This window comes from Aptenodytes forsteri, unplaced genomic scaffold (assembly GCF_000699145.1).
Source record: "Aptenodytes forsteri isolate BGI_AS27 unplaced genomic scaffold, ASM69914v1 Scaffold278, whole genome shotgun sequence".
Taxonomy (NCBI): domain Eukaryota; kingdom Metazoa; phylum Chordata; class Aves; order Sphenisciformes; family Spheniscidae; genus Aptenodytes; species Aptenodytes forsteri.
The window spans coordinates 280861-301394 of NW_008795907.1; the positions used below are offsets into that span (position 1 = coordinate 280861).

Below are 20534 nucleotides of genomic sequence, written 5' to 3' on the forward strand. Positions count from 1 at the left end.
TATATTCTTATTTTATTCTTCTCAGTGGCTTCCTGAAGCTTAAAAGGACTACCAAAACCCACACTTCTATATGTAGAGAAAATCACCTCTGCGTAAATATGATCCTCGTCTTGAATTTGTATGAGCTTTTGAAGAATCTGAATTTCAGTCCCTAAAAAGCCATGATAGTCTAAGCTAAATAACAGTCCTTACTCAAGCAAAGCCACCCTTGAAACAAGGCATTGTCTTTGTGCTTGAAGGATTCCCGTTGCAATAAGCCACAATCTGAATCATTATCACTGCAAAAAAAGGCGCAGAGCCGCCACTCAGAAATACTGAGGCTGGAGCAGTGGCCCGCATGAAATTCAACAGGAACAAATGCAAAATCCTGTATCACAGCTGTGTTGGCTACGTGCTATGTTCCTGCGAGGGTCAAGAACCGCAAAAATCTGTCATAGCAATGTCGCTGCAGGCCTTAATGCTTGGTTGGACTCACGGTTCTTCAGGAGGATGGAGTGAGGGAACGGAGGGGTAGACCTGTGAGACAAATAATATGGTGAAAGAGTGCACATTGTGGGCTTTTTTCTCCAGCTGCTGAAGTCCTCTTTTTAGTCATAACAGAGTTTCTTAAAAAAAACCCTGAAAAGTGAAGAAGATTTAATGCCTAGTCCTTTGATGCCCTAGTCTGTTGAAACATGGTGAATGGTAATAAGAAATTGTTTTGGCATTCTTGTGCGGTGGATTACGAATGGCACCAGGAATAAGGAAATGTGTTCTGATCCTTGTATGGACACTAATTCATTCAATGATATCAAGTTAATTTCTTCATCTCATTACATCACAGTTACTCCATTTTCGAAATAAGGTTGATGAATCTCCAGCGTTGTTAATCATCTTGAGATCTGCAGTTATAAAACAACAACAGCATAGGCAGATTCAGGATGACAAATGATCCACATGTAGTTTCGTGATCCTGGCCTATGGCAAAAGCTGTATGTTGCCATGATAGTTTATTCAATAGCCTGTAGCAGTTGCTAAGCAAGCACTGTAGATTATGAAATAACTAATACTCAGAATTAAAAACTGTGGAAAGATTTATCAAGTTCACCACAAGACCTCTCTAAAGACTTCCTCAATTTCTTGTTTGGAGAGCATTTTAAATTCATCACCATCATCATTATTTTTATGTTGCTAATTCCCAGAGCCCTATTCAAGTTTTATACATTGAAAAGAATAACTGTATTATCCAAGTAGGTCTTCAGAAATTGACTTCTTCATTTATTTGTTACTCAATATGTATGGTCATTTTGTGGTTGTTAGGGTCTGGCTATAAATACAAAAAACTGATTATCATGTATTCATCACTGTCTTATGTAGGTACTATCTAGCTTAGCTTTTCACTAGTACTTAAAAAACATGATTCCCTAAAAGCTTTTTCTCATGACATGAGAATGTTCATGCACAGGAGCAAGATTTACAGGGCTGGGCCCAAAGGTAGCAAGTATATTGAGGTTCTGTAGCTTTTGAAAAAAAGAAGTAGGAAACTTTATCTCTCTGCATGGAAGACAGGTCCTGAACATATAATCAGTGGCAGTCTCTATGAAGACAATCCTTTTGCATTGAAACATGATCCAAATGGGTGTCAGAGGCATGTTCGCCATCCACGAACATTAACTTCAACTCTCACACGTGGCATGCTGAAGGAGAGTCCAGTGTTTTTGTATTAAATTAGAGGAGAATGGATGCATTCCTGTTTCTAGAATCAAGACCATCCAGGCCTTTAAGACATTGTCCAGTGGCTTTGCATTTCAGTAAATGTGACTACTCAATCCTGACAGTGCCAGTGTTACAGCCCCTCTTGTCTGTTGCCTACTCTTGTCTCCGACAGACCCGTGCATATGGTGGCCTTACGGTGTGCTTGCAGCAGAAAAAATTCTGCATTATCTATTACAGCGTGGCTGTCCATACAGGTACACACAGCAGAGTCCACTGCTGGGGACAAGCTCCGTGCCAACATCAGCTTGCCAGTCTGCTGCCCATCAGAGCTGGATACACCCTGGCCAGACCCAGAGCTAGGTGCAGGGCTGTTTCCGCTCTAGACAGATTACGTTGCAGCAAGCTTGCTTACAGAGAGCAAAGGTGTGCAAGATGGAGTCTGATCCTTTGGGTATTGCCAAAGTGAATAAAATTTAAAGGTATGCTTTACCTATACCAATTTTGAGCAATTCCCATCCTTAATGTAAACCTCTGTAGGATACAATGTTTGTCTCCTTAACCCAGGATATGCCTTTGTAACCATGACTTAGTTTTGCACACATACGTATGCCTCTAAAATTGTCTAGTCCTGTCTAAGCAGCATATGATATTCATTTTGGGGACATGTACTTATACCTTGGACCAGACCAAATCTATAAGCCTTAGGGGTATATAGAGTAGCTTTCATCCAAAGCTTAATTTTATTTTCAATTCCGTTGATGAATTTACTGTATTGATTTCAAAATCATAGGGCATGTTAGCTGGATGGCTAAAATTTCTTCAGAAAGAGGATTGTGTATTTATAAGGATAACAGTAATATTCAGAGTGATATCAGTAAGGGTTATAAAAATAATCAAAAGAGTTTGGTTAAGGAATTAATACATTACCACACAGAATAACAAATGAGGAGTGGGAAAATACGATTCCTCTGTGGAGGTTTTGCATAGCTGCCTCCCACTATTCTGCTTTCCTCTCCCTCTCTGATCATCAGGGCTGGACACTAGATTGTACACATCACTTTAAAGTGGTAGACCTCTTTTGCCCACCAGGTGGGCAAACATCAAGCCAATGTGGTCACTAAGATCTTAAGTCCCTCATAAATACGGTGTGGTTTTACTAAGGAGCATGAATGACTATGGTAAAAATATAGTAGAGACCAGGCATTTAAGTTTTTTTGGAGGTATATACTGTGAGCTTGGCTGTTTCATGCTGTGGGAAAAACAGTGTGCTTGTTCTCCGCTGCATTCTTACCTTGAGATTGCTTGTGCGTGTTTGTTCCTTCCAGTTCGTTCTTCCAAGCAGTGCAGACAAGCCCTCAGTCCCATCCTCCCGGAGCAGGCACAATGTGTCATTATGTCTTGCGGTGACTTTGTAATGTGGAGAAACTGGCATGGGGATGAGATCACGCTTGTTCTGTTTTCTGACCTGAAGGAATGTAAACCCACTGACCTCATATATATGCAGACGTTGGCAGATGCTTTTATTCATGCCACTTTGTAATTGAAAATTATACTTAGCCCTTATACTGCATCATGCAGTGCAGAAATTAACAGCAAGTGGTCTTACAATATGTCACTGTTGCATCCCTTGTTCCCTGGGCAGGCCTGTGAGAAGCGACCAAGAACAGAAAACCTGGCTACTGCGTTAGTTACTGCAGAGGACACCTCAGAGGAAAAAGTGTGATGGACAACGGAGTCTCTAGAGGCTACCAGCTGAATCCAGGTGAGCTGTGGGAAAATCCTCTTGAATGTCCGAGACGCCAGTTACCTGCCTCCATAGCTGCCTCCATGCAGCTGTGGGAACCCCCGTGGAAGGTGCCTGTGAATTCCCTTTGGAACGCATTCATTCCTGGCGTGACTTCTACATGGAAGTCTGGCAGTCAACAACCTCACGAGTGTGCAAACTGCACGTGCTGTCTTACCTGAAACCAGCCTTCTCCACGCTCTATTGCAGCTTAGGTTGGCCCCAGAGGCAAATCCGTGGCATCCCAGTTGAACAGGGGTTACTCCTGAAAAAGATGACATAGCCCTTTGTTCTGTTCGGGCAGGGAGTATGTTCTGAAGAGGATCCATCTCCGAGCAATACATGGAAGGAACAAGCTGTCCATGCAAAACAATTGCTATTGCAGTCTAGGTCAGTGAGAAGTTGGTATTAACCTCTAATCATATATCCTCATTTTCTCCTATAAAATTGGGTGCTCGGGCAGCATAAGCTGGACTTGAAAGGTAGAATTTACTTGACTTTAGCTTGTCTAACTCTAGTTGTCTACAGCATAGGTAGTTGAGAGCAGGGTGCAGAGGTTCCTAGTGTGCTCAAAGGATACCTTCAGCAGCATTCAGGGTAGGGGCATTTAGGTGTAGACTCCTTGGTGGCAATCACTTATACTATGTAAGAAGATTACGATCCCTGAATAATCCTATTTTAATTAATATAATTAATTATATTAATTATAACGTGCAGAGAGAGCTTCCACCAAAAATGTGCCAGAGAGAGCTCCCTGCTACTGGTGCACAGAGGATGTTCCAGGATAGGATAAAGCAGGGGAGGCACACGGGAGAGTCAGTTTTGTTGCACCGCCTTCTGCATGAGTGAAGAGTGGTGAAATGCCACTCGTCTGAGCTGACCTTGCAGAAGGGCTGCATGCCCCCAGGCAGTGGGGCAGGGACCTGGTGCCCTGCTCCCAGCTGAGACTGAGCTTGGGTGGATCAGTCTTATAGCTTGATGATGGTGTGCCCTCCAAATATTTTTTTCCAGTTGAAACAATATCTTATTCTGGATTTTCTATTAATCAGTTTCCTTTCTCCAGTGAGGTTGGGTAAAAAGCTCTACAAGCAAATAAATAAACAGAATTATAATATGTCCACATTGTGCTTAAATATAAATTATTTATTAGTATTACTTCAGCTACAATAAATAAAATAATGTCTTACAGAAAAATAAAACTTATAAAAATACTATGGTATAGCTACAGGGAAGGAAAAGTTGTTTCCATTCCAGCAACAGAGTTTTTGTATTTCCGTAAGAACCCACTTACTAACCCAGTTCAGTCCCTGCTGACTAGAGAAGTCTGGGGAGTGGAGAGGAGCAGAGATAACTAAATGTTTAAGGAAAAGCTCTGATGAGGATAATTTAGAAAGTAAGCAGCATAATAAAAGACCTGTCCATTACAACTACAGGTTATTATCCCATCCCAAACCAATCTCTCAACCCAAACAATTTTATTTTCAAATGCCTTTGAAACAAAAGCAAGCATGTACTGAAAATACAATGAGAAAATATTATAAGGTCTGTCCATTTGCATGCTATGGATTCATGAAAGATACTTCTGTATCTTTACAGGATATGTTTGTGCTATGCTCTGAATTATCTAGCTTTACTTTGATTTTCAGAAGCTGTAATGAGATGGCTCATGGTTCAAATATGTATTAGGCTGTATTAGTGAGGAAAAAAAAACCCCAACTGTTCTTGCGTTTGACATTTTAAGTGCTTTTTAGCAATGTTGAATATCCAGACAAACCAACATTACTTTGAAACATACTGTAGAAAATCATCAATGATAGTATGGCCAGAGACAATTATAAATATGTAAAATAAACAAAACTGGCATTTTCTAAATATGCTTCTAAGGTCTGATCATTTGCTCTGCATCACAAAGGATTCATAGATGTGCTACAAAGAGTAAATCTGCATATATAGCAAAATTAAAAAATAGGTCATAGTTACATGCAAAAATAACACTGCTCCTTTAAGAATGAATAGCTAAGAGTCATTATACCAGGTCCTATGTCCACACGAGCAGAGTTACTGACTCCACTGAGGATAGCTGTGGGAGCAGAGGGGTGTGAAATCAGGCCCAGTTTTTGTTTGCTTATTCTAGCATAGATCCTCCTTAGAAAAGCAAGAAAAAGGCTCTTTATTCCTGCAAAACTTGTGGCATTATCCTCTGTAACCTTCATGAGGGTGGGAAGTTAATACCAGAACCTTTGCACAGCTGCTCCCAGCCAGAGGAGTCAGCACAAACCTGGGCACTCCTTAACACAGCACTGAGTTACGCTGACCCCCCAAAATGCAAAGGGTTATTACCGCAGGAATAAATCCTCTTTCTTAGAAAGAGAGGCATAGAATTTAGGGTGGAAATGAAAAGGTTTGGTCGTGTTCCCACTGAAGCTGCTTGAAATGCGTAAGACTGAATTATCTAGGGAGTATGACAAAAGTCTGACAAAACCTGGCAGTTCTAATTAATAGTCTCTATTCAGTTGTCAGAATCCAGTGGGCCTACTGACAAGACAGAGAGATGACAGATCAGCCTCTAGTAACATCCTGTGTAGATGCCTTTAAGGTAGTAAGATATATGTTTAAAAACATATACTTAGTCATCTGCACAAATCTTGAAGTCTTTCACAGATGCCCAGATGCACAGAGAATTGTGTCTCAATTACAGATTTCCTTGAAGGAGACACTCAGTTTAACTCCCTAAAACAAGTCAAACCTGACACAAAAATGATTAATTATTGAACAAAAAGGTATCATCATGACCATCTGTGAATAAAAAGAAGGGAGATTTTTTTTTTTAATTAGCCAGATGAATAATAGATTTCAGAATTGCTAAAATGACTGCTTAACATGGTTTTGGGTGCTGCTGTTGTGTTTTGCAGTGACAGAGATTTCCATAGGAGAAAAATGTGGAATCCCAGCCTAAAATCTTACATTGCAGAGGTAATGTCTTTGTCTTCGTATTGTGCCAGAACTGGCCGTCCGCTAGGGAATGTCATTGAAATGCTTGCAGCTGCCAGTGAAAGCACATCAGCCCCTTTCACTAACTCTAGGTATGGCAGGGATTTCTACGTGGTCTTTTCTGGCAGTCAGTGCTCAGCTGCTCAGCAGATCTCCCTTTTATAAGAAATCACACCATTTCTTGTGAGACACATGCAGCATCATGTACAGGATAACAATTACGTCTGACCAGACCAAACCTCGTGGCATTAGCATTATCTCAAAGTTAGCAGTTGAATTACCGTGGGTATGTTCCTGCTTCATAATGGAGCAGTGCACAGTGGAGCTGCACCCGAGAGCAGCATCGGGTCACAGGGGGAGCTCTGAGCTGTTGATACCCCTCAGGGCATCCTTACTGCAACTGCCTTCTTGCTTTGGAGGAGGTTCTTGTTTGGAGAAGGTCCCCTCAATGTTGGAGCCCCTAGAAGAGCTTTTCTTTGTGGGAAAAAGCAGATCTGTGAAAATCCTCAGGCCAGCCTGGGGATCCCCCATTCCAGGAAGAAGCCGTAGAGCCTTTGGGAAACAGCCTATACCTGTCTTCTGCAGGCTGTGGAGGAAAGTTTATCTGTGTCTCCTGACTGTGTACTGATGTGCACTAACCGTGTTTGTGGGTAAACACAGCAGAGAGTGTACTTCCAGCTTAAAGGAGGTAAGGTCAGCATGGCAGGCTGAGGGAGCAGAGCTGAGCTCACAGCTGAAAAGGTCTGGTCTCCACTGCTCGCACACAAGGACAGTGACCATGCACGACTTGCACCACAGCCGAGTATTTAGCCAGCGGTAAGCACACTCCTGGCAGCAGAGAGAAAGCAAGAAAGTGAACAGTGACAGAAATAGGCCTTCAGGTTGGTACTTCAGTCTCCATATCAACCCTGTGAGTGAATTCATATACCCTCAGCTGATCAATTTTCTTTCATCTGCATAGCTGTGTTAAGATCCACAGGGTAATATAGGGTCTCCCTGCACACACACCTGCCCTGCATGAATGTCTCTTGTGCGGCTGCTGGGAGATTTTGGAGGCTGTGAGCCTATGGCAAAAAATAGGTGGGTCTGGTTTGCCTAGTCATCATGTTTAGTATTATACATGCCATGATGATGAAGCACTGTAAATCATGAGTCTGCTTGCATTCACTGACAAACCGGTCATGCAAAAGGCTCTTTGGAGTAGGAATTCAGCAGAAGGCATTTTACATCTGTCAGAAATAATTCAAGGGTGTGGAGTGACTCATTGGGAACTGCATGAATAATCAAGAATTCATTTTCAGTAAGACAAAGCCATGAACTTTTGTCTGGCACATCAGTGGGGAACATGTTCCCTGTGTTAGGGATTGTGTTCTGGGGACTGATGCTAGCAAAAATCCCAGAAGGAGGGATTTTTTTTCAATGAAAACAGACTGGCCACTTTTAAAGTGCAGTTTTGTGTATGCCAATATAGCATGGATGTAAGACTGCAAAGCTCAGAGTAGAAAATAAAACTCTGAAAGCAGGCAAGCCTTGCACTGGTGTGTGGTCAGAAGAGTTTCTGCTGTAATCAGACAAGTGATATCACATCTCAAGGTGTGTCAGTTTCCTAAATCAAAACAGTATTGCAGTGAATCAACAAAATAAATCCACAGGCTTAAAGCAGGCGTGGGTTGGGATCAGTCCCAGACAAAAGCCCTTTCCCACCACCAGGTCATTCTTCCCTCGGGAAGGCTTGCAGAGCACCTGCCCTGCAGCAGGACTGCAAACCTTCACGTAGACGACAAGAGGGGCTTCTCTGCCCGAGCAGCCTCTGGCTCCTGTGTTTGTCTCCATCCCTTTTCCCAGGCATCTCTCCTAAACGAAGCTCTTCTGCAAAGGGGCTGAGGTGAATCTGTCAGCGATGTCTTACTTACCATAAACAAATTCTCAGAATATATACCTTAACCTGTCATGACCCTCATATGTAATGGTCAGCAGGACCTGCATGTGCAGAAAGGTGACTGGAAGAAAATGAGGGTAATCAGTGAGACATCTTTCCTACCCAGACCCTGGGGATACCTTCTCTACCGTACAAATCTAATGAACACTTCTTGAGATATCACTCCTTAGATTCTTTTTCCAGAACAGAATTCTGTTTTAATTATAATCAGGTAACATGTTAGGTAAACAGCTAATAAGTCTAATTAATAGACAGAATGAATAGCTTTGAGAAGCAGTCGATACCAGGTAATCCTTAAAAATAAAGGATTAAACTAAAAATCAAGGCATAAAATTTGAGACTGGAACAGAAAAATGGGAAATGAAATCAGCCTAAGCTGAGCGCTTTAACATTAGTCAAGGATTCAGTTCTTTCCCTTGCCCCGTAAGAAGCAGAGAGATTTGTGTTTCAAAGGAGTGATAGATTAACTATTTCCTTTGCCCTTGGCCAAGGCTAGAAAGTTGCCAACCACTGCTGGTTCCCACTTGCTGTATGGAAAATGAGGAGCTTGATTTTTTTTTTTTCTAGACTGCAAATCAGGCAACAATAGGAGTTGTGCTGATCTGAGGTTTTGATTTGCTGTGCCGCGTAAGAAGAACGGCGAGAAGCGGGGGAAGGTGGGATCATTTTTCGGCTGGCCTGTGCCAAGGTCCAGAGTCAAGGTACCCTCCAGGGTCAGGTGCTGTGACTCCCAGCTTGTTCCGTCAGAGCTACCAGGTACCGCATCTGCTGGAAGACAGAGCTGTCTCTGTCACAGAAACTCTGAGAGCTGGAAATATCAACAGCACTTGGGAACTGGAGACTTGGTAAATGTAAGAGATGGTAGGAAAAGTTTTATAAGCTGGAAAAGGCTGGGAGAAAGCTTGCAGGTTCCAGTCACAGATCAGAGAACAGACGAAAATGCACTAAGGGACAGACATTAGCTTGTGTTATGTGTGTAGTAAGGTCCAGAGGTTGTCACTACAGATCAGGTATTTCCAGCACTTATTTTCTTTATGTAAGTTGTAAAATACTTCCAAAAAGTACTGGTTAGGCGACAGGATAATCTACCCTTGATCTGTTCTTGCAAGGACAGGGTCGCTGTGGGCTAAATTATCATGACCACAACTTAGCAGCACTTCATAGGACCACATGAATAAGACAGGCAGCGAACGTGAGCTCCGAGAGCACAAGTCCATGAAGAAGGCATGTCTTGGAGCAGGGCGAGGAATGCAGAGGCGTGTGCTGGAAGGTGTGGCAGGTATGTGTGAGCTGTTAATGACTGTGCTGAAGAAATCCTGGTGATACAGAGGTGAAGGAGTCCAAGAACTGGAGCACAACCCATGCTTTGGTATCAACTGAAGGACTGATCTGTGGCCGTAGCAGCTGGTGCAGGTTGCTGGCATGGAAATGCTGTTCAGCAGCAGCGATTCTGAATCTCACATGCTAGCAAAAGATATGGGCCTGCCTTGTTATTATCATTTTCAAAGACTTTATAATGCCTTGCCCACCAATCCTGTCTTTCATTTGAGACTTCACCAGATAGGGCGCTTCACAGCTATTGCCACCCTCCTCTCCATAAGGCCTCTCTGAAGCTGACCTCCTTGTCACCCATTTACAAACAAGGAAAGACAGCAAAACTAGGGGTTTAATTTACTCTGATGCAAAGTGGGTAAAACTGAGAAATCTGATAGATGAAATGTGGCAAAAACACTGTCTAGCATTCATAAAGCTGAAATATGAAAAGCTTGAGTTCCGCAACTTGAAATGTACGCAGTCTGTCAGATTGTGAGTCAAAGCTGTGGCAGGATCTGAACGCACCTTTTCAGCCCTGCGACTGAGTTGCGAGTCTCTCTCTCTTCATTGTATGTGCTTCAGCTGTGGCATACCCATGGGACCTACACAATCCATATGTGAACACTGCTCTGCCTGCCCACATTGCCTCGCTGCAGAGAATGGCTCTCAAGTATGGGTTGTCAACATTGCACCAAAATTCCTTCCCCCCAGAAAGTTTGGTGCTGTTCACCTTATTTGCTTCATTGTCTTTCACAGTCCCCCTTGGTGGTCCCACACTGCTGTGAAGTGCTGTAGCACACTCCTGAGAACAGTCACAGCACAGCAGTGGACACGCTGGCCGCAATCAGTGCTTCGCACCTGGGAACAAGGTATGCCTTGCCTGGGAAATGAAACAGAGGCGTAAGTGATCTTTCCTAATGCCTGGCAGTTGTCCCACCCAGGCACCACCTGCTTCTCCTGCAGCCAGAAGGAAGGACAGGGATCACGCAGCTGGCAGGGGAACAGCCATGGACTTGGCCCCATGTCCGACCAGCAGTACACGATCAGGCATGCTACCAACAGATGCTCCCAGGTATTCCAGGCAGGAGACATGCTGCGTCCATCTCATCTAGACTTTCGAGATTTTCCATCCCAAAGACTTGGCTAGGTGATTGATGTTTGGGTTTGGTTTTTTTTTCTTTTTTACGTGTGGTAACTTAAGATGTTTACTACTAGATTTTTTTTTTCTTTTTTATGTGTGGTAACTTAAGATGTTTACTACTAGACAGGATTTTTGGTTCCTTAAAAAAGCCAGCCAGATTCAGCTACTGAGAGCAGACATCTTCAGTGGTTGCACTGGGTGTCTGCCGACTTTTGGCCTTATTCTTTTATCTGTCTTGTCACTAACCCAGGTCTGCTGATGTGGAGGGATTGAGTATATGGTGCCAACAGCCTCTTGGAGATGTATTCCTGCCCCTGCAGTACCCAGAGTCACTGCAAGCGCCTGCCCAGCACTGCACAGTGTGGCGGGAAATGGGCATATCAGGAGGAAGGGGAAGCACATGCTGTACTCTGTTCTGGGGTAATGCAACGAGGGCTTTTTGTTGGAAACGTGAGGTATGTGCCAAATGTTATCATTGCCATTCAAAAAAAAGGGCTGCTCTGCTACAGTCATCTATGTTTCAATATCTGGTTATTGTGAAAGCTAAGAAATGCCATCCTGTCCACAGTAAGAGGCCATCTCTGAATCATATCCTTCAGTAGTTGTGCCAGGAGGCATGCAAAGGAGGTTCTCATCGCTATGTATGTCAGTAATAAAGTTTCCTGGGAATAAGTGAGGGGTCTAGAGGCTTGTGGTATTTGTCTCATGAATTCTTTTGTTTGCATAGGTTGGTCCTTGGGAAGCTGCTGTAACACACCAGGAGAAGAGCATGTTAGTCATTCCTTTACAGGAGCTTTGCATATCCCTACCCAAGAGGAAAATTAATATCATCACAGTGGTTGTCTGCCGAGTCCCTGGCTTTTCTGAACAGATTTGTGTCAGCTGAGAAAAGTGAAGTTGACCTTGTATGTAGACAGTGCGGTAGCACCGCAATTAAACTCTAATTCCTTAAATGTATGCACTTGGGGGTATTCTCTCAGTAAAAGCTAGTGCATCCTGTGCTACTGATTTCTTCCAGGTTGACTCATATTTAAATCTAATTGTTGCAAGAGAAGAAGAACAAGCCTAGTCAGCCAAAATGGTTATAGGAGGAAGAGAGAAATCAATTTAGGAAATATGAATCACTTGAACTTCACAAAATTCCTGAATGGGGAAGCTGGGGCTCAAAGATAATATAAAAAATCTGTTCAGTACTGGAAACAAGCCAAGTCCTGTGGCTCCTAAATGGGTGTGTAACCACAAGACTTCCTGTCTTCATCTAAACAAAGATGCTTGCTCATCATTCTTGAAAAAGATGCTACTCTAATCTTTTTTGTTCACGTAACAGTGCAAAGAAACTTAGCTTTGTATGTTACGTGTCAGTGCAGTTTGTGATGTGAGAATGAAGCAAACTAACAACTCCATCATGTATCCTAGCAAAGTCCGAAGTAAATATAGTGTTGCAGCTAACGTTATAGAATAATGATTTCCTGGTGAGATCTAGTATATTCAGTGATTACAAAATCACATGCTTTGGTGAAAAAGGGGATTATAGTGACTGGTTTAAAATTGGCTACTTGGCCTGACCAAACAGCTTTATCCACTGCAGAGATCATAAAGATTTTTATCACAGTGGGATTAAGGCATTGATTTACATCTGACAGTAAATTAAGCTGAGATGAGTGATGTTGTAACCATCTCCAGTTTCCTGCCCTGACTCTCTTGGATGTTGCTAACCCTGGAGGGAAAATGCTGAACAAGACTCCTAGCAGCTCCTGACTCAGTGCAGCTTACAGCCCAGCGCATTAAAGATTAGTAGCACTTATTTCAATATATTGCAGTAGTAAGAGTTGACTATGAAGAAATGCGTAAGACCCTAGCAAAACTGAGTACAGGACAATACAACAGCAAATTATATTTAATGTATATAACTGTAAAGTGATGTAACTAGAAAAAATTATAGCTTCACCTATAAAAAATGAGCTGACCATTACCAGGCAGGAGTGAGGCCTCAAGCTTGTGCTAGATAGTGTGAAAACATCAGCTCAGTGCTCTGCAGTGGTCAAAAACCCAACAAATTTAACACTGGCAATTATTAGGGGACCAAAACAGAAGACGTAAGTATGGTAGGGTACAAATCCAGGGTTCAGCCACACACTGAGCACCATTTGCAGTTCTGGTCACCTCATCTCCAACAGATACATTAGAACTGGAAAAGATTCAGAGAAAGGCAACATGCTAGAAGCCATCGAACAGGGTGGGTAAGGGTGCCTACAAAGAGCGAGAGATCACAAGAGCCAAGTTCAAAGCAAATCAGAGGAGGTCATTCCTCATACAGCAGCACTAGCCCTGCGGAACGCTTTTCAAAGGGCATTTGCGAAAACATGCAAAAATTTCTCAGGGACTCAAGGGGGAAATGGACAAGTATGTGGAACAGAGCCAGTGGGAATTACCAAAAAGTCCACAACCAGTTCATAAAATCCCCTGAACTGAAAATATTAAAGACTGGAAGATTATCAGGGGAAAAATAGCAGGTAGGTTTGCCATTTTCTTACTGTTTTGTAGGTATCTGCTTGCAGCTGGGTTGGGAGAGAAGGCCCCCCCCAAGAACAGGGGCCTTGGACTGATGCAGTATGGTCTGTGTTACATTGTACACCAGACTATAAAGTGTGGCTTTTCAGAGGCTGCTGTGTGTCCTACTCATCTGTTCTTGCTTTAGGGCCAGGAACCTCCCAGACAGTGATGTAGAAAGCAGCCTGTGGTCGTAAAAGCTTTGGGCGTGCAGTTCAGTCCACCACTGCACATGAATCATCATCCGACTGCACCATGATAGATTTACTTAGGAACTGAATACCGTCCTTCACAAGAGTCAGTAAGAACAGCCCTGCCTCTGCCTGCACGTCTTCAGCACAGGGAATTGGCCAGCAGCAATCCTGTATCCCATTTACTGGCTTCGCACTCTGTAATTATAGAGAAGCCAGGGAAGAAAAACAAGACTGATCTCTAGCAGGGACCCAGTGAGGATCAGGCAGCAAAAAATGTCTCTGGGTTGGGTTCAAAGTATGCATGAAGAGGGAAGAAGCATGTTAGAGCGATCCAGCTCTTCACCACGTGGCCTTGCCATTGCTCAGATAGCGACAGTTGCTACCCCAAGACTAAACCTATGAGAAGTACACAGCCATTGATTGAAACATATCCAGTCTCTAGGCCTTCTGCCAGCAGAAATGTAGCTGAGACTCCGTTAAGAGCATGATAAATCTCTGACATGCAGCTGAAGATTCAGGTAGTCTACCCCTTCCACTGTAGCTTGCTTTTTTCTAATTTTGTGTTGCTATTCCCCTTCTGATAATTGTCGCTCCTTGCTGAAAAGGCTGGACGAGTGTTTCAAAACACTTCTCTGAAAGAGAGATGTGGTGCTGGTTGTGGATATTTAGAGCCACTGTTCCGACTGATCACTGACGCTCACGGATGTGAGAGTCTGTGTAAACAAGCAGGGAGACAGATCTGCTTTCATACACTGACTCTAACGTCGTGGGTCTCTGGTCTCAGGAATAGCATCAGGAAAGGCGTCCTGCTGAACAGTATCCTTATTTAAGCGGTGGCTGCCTTCGCACGTGGGGTTCACGCCTGCACCTTCACTGGATGTTACTGTGTTCTGGTAGTCTGTGTGTTTTTCATTATAGTTTCACAAAGTTATAACTAGAGATTCATCTGTAATGGCACAGATTTTAGCCGACGAGAGAGTCGCACAGTCACTGTTCTCCCACCTGGTGCAATGTGCACAAAGCTCTGCTGAAAGCTTCTGTGGTGTGCAAAGGAAACACCAGATATTTTGATTCGTAATTGTCTCTCTTCACCTATTATCTTGGAAATTCACTGATTTATGTCCAGGCATGCAATGAAGTGGTTGTTTGGAAGTTGTCAGGAAAAGCCTCTCATTTCAGGTGTGAGTCATCTTTCTGGGTTTTGTCTAGCAAAGAGGCAATGTGGTTCAATGGACTTTTTCTCCCTATAGCCTGAGGTGATACTGGCGTCACTTCAAGCCATAAGCAGCGAGATAGCAGGGCTGTGAAAGCCTCCGAGCCGTGAGTGCAACCTGTGTAACACAGACCAGCACAGCCCCACACCCGTCTGAAACTGGCCGTGAACTGCTGCAATATCCTATGGCTTTTCCAGGTGCAAGGGCTGCCCCAACTGAAGAGCCCCATGTTCCTGGCTCCTGGGCGGGTGCCTTTGGTGGAGAGAGAAACCCTGTCCAGAGAAAGAAAGTGCACGTCTTCAGGTGCCCCACAAGGTCTTACAGCCTCTGGGCATTACTCACCAGAGGGTAACTTTGGGGCCGAGGCTGCACCCACACAGCCCCATCGGCTCTGGGCAGCGAGCGGGTGCCCACCGTCCCCAGGGAGCTCCAGGCCGGCTGCACCGGGCAGTTCTTGCGAAGCTAGGGGCTGCCGCTGGACTTCAGCAGACATTGAGTGTGTTTACAAAAGGATTAAGCAAAATAAGCCGTTGGGTTTCTCCATCCCCCCATTCATGAGGCCTAGTCACTTCTTCATCTTTCTTTGTCCACGTGGTATTTAAAGGCCGGTATTTTAAGCCCACTAGTCCCCTCAGGAGTGCATTATGGGCTGGCTAAACATTATGTGGTCGTCTGCAATGCCACAAGGACCTGAGCTGCACTCTCCTCCACTACAAAGCCCCTGTACAATGCTGCTTTTGGTAGCGTACACGGAGCAGGCACAGCTATTGGCGTCTGGTGTCTGCTCAGCTTTATTTTGAGATATTTAAACTTAGCAAACTGGCTTTTTTTAGGTCCATATGCACAGATCAGGTGGTCACCTGTGGCAATATGTTTATTCACAGATTGTAGCTACTTTCAGGGAACAGCCTTCTCTAAACATAATTAGGGCTATTTAAGTAGCTGCTCCCAATTACCTCTCGGTTCACACAAAACACCACATACTCCCTCATTGAGCAATAACTCGTGGAGATACAAAGGTGAAAAGCCACAGGCAACTTGCTGTTGAGTGCCTCAAAGATTTTTATGATCCTGCTGTAAATGGATGTTTACTTTTGAAGAGCTGCACACCTAGTATACTCCGCCATTATATTAGTTTTCAAACTAGCAGATTTACCTGGCAGTTCGACAGTTGTTAATATCCTTCAACCTCTTTTGCCTTTGCCCATATTAAGTAGGTGGTAGATAGATGAAAAGCCTGATTCAGGGATGGATGTGCATCAGATGAAGAAAAGCCTGATTCAGGGATGGATGTGCATTTGACTGGTGACAGAACATGTCCTTTCAGCTCTGGTAAGTAAGCTCAGGAGGAGGACTAGGGACACCTTCTAGGAGAGGAGGAATGGAAAAGCCTTGGCACGAAGAGGAGTGGTGAAGCCTGAAAGGTTGGACAACATCAACAGAGGACAGTTTTCATGTCATGATGACCATGTTCCTTTCCTTGGCACCTTCTCCTTGCCCCCAGACTACAGTGCTCCTTTTTCCTCTCCTCCTTGCCCTCTCCTTCCCCTCTTTCTCGTCCACTGTGCCATTTCTTGCCTTCTTTCTTTGCCCCTTGACATTCACACTGGCCTCCCAGGCTCCATCAGTGGTGGCAGCTGCTCCCTCTCCCACACCCACCTGGCCCCACGCATTCCCACCGAGCCCCTCGTGCATGCCACTGGCCCTCCCTCTATCTGCCTGGCTTGTCCCTCCCTCACAGCGGGCCTGGGGCTTGGTGGGATAAAGGATTGGGGTCTTTCAAAAGACAACTTCTCAGCACCAAGAGGGTGGAGAGTAGACACAGGAATTCACCTCAAGCAAGCATTCACATGACTGCGTGCTTTGAATAAAAAATAAAGACATCTTCAGATCTGGGGGATTTGCTTGGTGCCTTTTTGTCACCATTTGGTTTTGATGAAAAGAACATGCCACCATTTGGGAATGCTGAATTTGCATCTCTCACAGAGAGAATTTCAGCCAGATAAGTTTTTGTAGGTCCAGAATGAATGTGCGATTCATCAACACATGTAGTAACACATGAAAGAACTTTCCCGAGAAACTCTGTAATACTATTTTAGGATTTTATTATACTAGGATTTTAGGAGTGATGCAAAAACCAGGAGCTTACACATCTTCGGTAGAAACTTTGCATTCCCTGCACATACGTCATTGCTGCCTGACCCACCCAGAGATTTGGGCGTCCAGGGAGCACAGAGCCAGGGCTGGCGTGTTGGATCACACAGTGGAGACCTGCAGCAACCACGTTACTCCGGGTAGCGCCGTTCCTGCATTCATCTAGCACTGTCACAAATACAATTACGCTAACACTAACAGGGAAATAAGAAACATGAAAGATGCAAAAGCTGTTTATAAACAGCTCCCCTCCCTTCCTAAAAATGTTATTAACTATTTCATAATGTAACATCAAGCGGGAAACTTGGTGCCAGTTTCCAGCACTACAGATGCCACTGAAAAACAAAGGAAGCTTTCCAAGCAGAAAAGGGGGCCACAAAAAAAAGCGTGAGTCATGCAGAAACCCTCCTTGTGTTTCATGTCCCCCCCTGCTCCAGCAGTAATGGTATAAATATACACTCCGGTCTGCTAAGGCAAAATGCAGATCTTTTTCCTCATTGTTCTGCCTTTGAGAGGACTGTCAGAGCAAGCAGACAGTCCTTGTATCCAGCTCCACACTGAAATTTAAACACTTCTGAGATCTACTAATAACATTTTTCTGAAATATCACAGGCTAAGTCCTGGAGGAGGATGAAGCTGAGCAAGCAGAATTACAGACAGTGCGATTTACCAGGGTCTTTTCTAACAGGCTGTATCAAACAAACAAAAATCCTGTCATCATTTTTAGACCTTTTTTGCCATGTTACCTGCATGTCTTGCACAATTTATGTTTCATCATTTTCCTTCCTGATAACCAGTCTCATCTGTTACCCAGCCATTGCAAACCAGTGCACAACAGAGGGGGTTGAAGAATGGTACTGCGTAGAATTTCTCTGTGTGTTGTTGACTTTACCGTGCCAGCCGCACGGTGAAAAGAGAGACTGCGTTAGAGCTCAGAAATCACACCTGTAAATCTCATTTTTCACAGTTATCCCTTGCCCTGCGTACCCGCTGCACAGCAGGAGGGAGGCAGCCCGGCACGCTGCTGGCTGCAGGCGCGTGGCTCTGACCGCTCCCACAAGGACTCGTGCTTTGGGACTGGGGCAGCTCGGATCCTGTCGTTGCAGTGTTAAAGGGTGCACTGACATGTGCATCGCACAAATGAGACTTGACACAAGAAGAAGAGGGAAGGTTAACTCTGACAGTTTCCTTGCTGTTTCACTGCTGTCTGGACTCCCCGCATTTTTTTTCTGCAAGTTGCCTGCATGTGGTTTCAGTGGTGAAGCTCTTTGGCTTTTGTCCTTCCTCCTGCCCTAAATAATTTCACCTCTGGGATTCCAACAAGGCCATCATACTAAATGTTTTATAAAACTTACTTGCTCTTTAGGCTCAGCAGGAACAACGTTGCCCCTGTAAGGGCTCACGCTACTTTGAGCGACGTTATCCTGGGTCTGTGTAAGTGTTGATGAGAAGAACTTGGCCCCAGACTCAGCCCCAGTGGGTGCTGAGTGATCAAGTCATCTGGAATAAGAGTCTCATTTTCAGAGCACTGCAATTTTCTCCACAACGATGTTATCTTTGTTCCTTGGTTTCTGGCAGCAGAGCTGCTCACACATGCTATTAGCAGATGGCAGAAGACGTACATGGAATTTGCTCTCAGAACATTTCTTCCATTCTTCCTCCCAGACTGAAGAAGCTAAAAGCATATACTAACTACAGCCCTTTTCCAAACAGGGCTACAGATAGTTAAAAGCAGGCTTCAGTAGAAACCTCTCAAATATTTCAGTCTCTCTGCTGTAGTTTAACTACTCAGCACATACCCTTTCAGTCAGAATTGCAGGGAGTGCATTTCTGTAAAGCCATGCTCCTCAGTGCCCTTATGTCAGCTCCTTTTTGGGATCAGCTGTTAACAAGCAGCAGGCATTGCAGGAAGGCAGAAAACTTCCACGCAATCTCTCCAGTAAGCTGAGGCTTCCATCTGGGGCTTACAGCTAACTGCCGTGGGCTTGCCAGAACTTGGTGCACTTTGTGTAGACCAAGATGAACACATAAATTTAAGGATCAGGCAAACAAATTTCCAGAATGGGCATGAATTCAGGAGCACGGACATGTACGCGTTGTTCAGCCTCCAAAAGGAGGAGGAACGAGCCAGACGAACTCCACATCATCCCATATTTATGCTGCTATGAGCTGAAACTAAACTGGCCTTCCAGTGGGGCTGCTGTCAAAAGGAATCTGGGAGCTGTTGTTGTAACCATGTGCTTGAGCGCTCTCCTGAATCACCATTCACTTTTGATCTGGATGTCTCATCTAGGAAAAGAAATGGCTTTTTGAAAAATCTTCTTATTCAGGTTTCTTTTATTTACAATGTATTATGATTTTTTTTCTGCTTCCTTAAACTGAGGCAAATCCTGCTCAGAGTTGCTCCTGCATTTGATAGAAAACAAACACAGATGAAAGACCACTGCTTTGAGACTGTCTCAGCCTTCAGATCTTACATGAGCACTTATTTTTCATCCGTTCTGTTTTTTCCCCAAAGGACAATTTTATTCCAAGTTCATGAGCTCGTGCTGAAAAACAGCAGAACATTTCCTAAGTCCCAAAATTCTGTGGAAACTCGAGTCTAATGCTTTAGATCCAAATTTAAACTTGGCATGTTGACCCCATGTAGCGCCAAGTGGAACAATCTCATTTCAACAAGAAAGGTGCAATAGTTCCAGCCTCTCAGGATAGTTGTGCTCAGGTACCTGCTCCACAGTTCACCGTGTCTCTGCCCACCTGCCACCACCGACTCCTGCTTCTCCTGCAGGCATCATTCACAGCCATGAACTGCCTCCTGGAGGTGGGTGCCTCAGCATACAGGCAACCTCCTTTCGCCCAGTGACCCGCTGGTTGGAGAGAGCTCGTCACCGGCAAGCAGGGTTCCAATTAAGCCTCTGCCTGACCAGCCTCGAGCCCCACATCTTGCTCACTCCCGTCGTGCCTCAGTGCTAAGACGAGTGACTGCGCAGCACGCAGCCTCTGGCTGGAGGTGCTCCACTGAGTGCCACAGCATTGCTGGGAGCACGGGTGTCTCATCCCAGGAACATCGAGGGTCTTGGCCCAGCAGCGAGATGCAGAGAAGAGCTAGGAGTGTGAGTCCCAGCAGGAGCAGGGCTGGGCGATGCAGGGCGTGCCGTAGCACAACCGTACACCCTGGTGCGTGCCGGGCTGCCGCAGGAGCCACGCTGGCAGGCGCTAGGCTCAGGAGGCACCTTCACATTTGATCTGGGATTTAGACAACTATCTGCAGTTCCAGGTGCCAATGCCATGCCTTGGAGTATGAGCCCACTCATCCTTAGTAAGTCATGGTCAAAATTTCCAAAGAGAAAGATTTCAACCATAAATCAGATACACGCTGTGGACTGCAGTGGGACACAGTCAAAACCTGTCTTCAAAGGACTTCTCAGAAAGAACAGGCTATGATGCCCCATGGATACTGGAGGTTACTGCTATTTTATAAAGCAAGATTGAAAGACTGTACTACTCCAAAATTCTGATTGCTACCCGTCTGGACTTAGAGTTTCAATTTTCAAGCCAC

General features: G+C 44.5%; 1 long non-coding RNA gene across 2 annotated transcripts; it reads right to left on the minus strand.

The window, feature by feature from the left end:
* Positions 1-6: 6 nt before the first annotated feature.
* LOC103903118 lies at positions 7-3738 on the minus strand. Of its 2 annotated transcripts, none has more exons than XR_657834.2 (3): positions 3657-3738; positions 2987-3160; positions 7-516 (listed from the first exon to the last, which is right to left on the minus strand). It is a non-coding gene; the product is annotated as an uncharacterized LOC103903118 (long non-coding RNA). The 2 variants fall into 2 exon arrangements; XR_657835.2 differs by having other exon boundaries at positions 7-881.
* Positions 3739-20534: the final 16796 nt, after the last annotated feature.